Below are 1,412 nucleotides of genomic sequence, written 5' to 3'. Positions count from 1 at the left end.
GTTGGACAGGCGATCCTACTCTTTGTCACGTACAACCGGGGAATCGAAACCACGCCAGTTGACAGACCGTATGATACAGCGCCCACGTGCTAACCAGTCGGTCACCCAACGCCCCTCTGCCCTCATTGAAAATCTCCACATATGTTGAATGAATAGGTTTAGTTTTGTATCTTGTAATTTAAACAATGGTATGTTTTTAAATTATTAAAGATACATTATGGGAGATAAGATAAAGATCTGACAGTTCTCACTATAATAGTTAAAAACTAGATAATGTAAAGGCAATTTGCTGAAAATTTCAGTCAAATTGATCTAATATGAACCGAGAATTAAGCGATTAAAATTTCGGCCTAGCCTCGATCATCATTACTAAAGTCTGTACGATAAATAACATAGTCTCGATCATCCATTTCATGATTAAATTATGAATGGAAGTCGAACAGCAAATGGGATCATGATCCAGTAAATATCACAGGCTAGCGATGCCATCGAGAGTTTATTATGGTCTGGATAAGTTCATTAATGTCTAATTAATAATTTAGATAACATTTCAGGCCTAAAGAAAGACTTGCAATTGGCAGATTTATCTCTTGCATAATATATGTTTAATTCTTTTATTTTCTTTAATTTTGTTTTATCGTTTACTCAAAGATATGTTTTAAATTTATTTTATTTAATTCTTTTATTTTATTTATCTTTTACACAAATAAAAACCAACAACACTCGTAACTATATTGAGGTCAGTCGTAACAATCGTGTTAGTCATATCGAAACGTATCTGCACATACCTGATCATGGACTCATTATGGGGACAATCTTATCGTAAAACATCGCACGGCAGTGGACACCTAGCATAAGCAAAGTGGAGTTTGTCGCGCCGCAGAAGGGAACACCACAAGTCTTACTTCATGAGTACCTCTACAACCGTAACAAAATTCGGCAGACTTGCACACACTGGTGATGCGTCCCATTGCATGCTCTGACAAGTGCACAACCATTGGTGACTATTGTCTCAATGTCAGCGGATATATCCATCCCCCAGAAGATGTCAAAGTCAAGTTCCTCAGCACACTACATCTTGTAGTATCTTGTTGTGTCTGTATTTTTTGTGTTTGCATCATGTATTGTTTGTGTTTGTGTCTTGTCTGTATGTTTTGTGTGTGTATCTCATTGTATTTATATCTCGTGTTTGTATCGTATTGCATTTATATAGTGTGTTATATTTGTGTCTTGTTGCGTTTGTGTCTAGATGTGTCTGGTTATGCTTGCTTCATGCTGGTTTTGTTGTAGATCTCGTTCGTGTATTTAAAGTCATATAATAGTGCACATATTACGATTCCAATTACACATTATTAGATTAGTGTATCGGGACTAAATTTTGTTTAGTTCGCTGAAAATAAAATCTCTTAATT

This window comes from Patella vulgata, chromosome 4, assembly GCF_932274485.2.
Source record: "Patella vulgata chromosome 4, xgPatVulg1.2, whole genome shotgun sequence".
NCBI classification, from domain to species: domain Eukaryota; kingdom Metazoa; phylum Mollusca; class Gastropoda; family Patellidae; genus Patella; species Patella vulgata.
Note: the sequence above shows the minus strand (reverse complement) of the source record.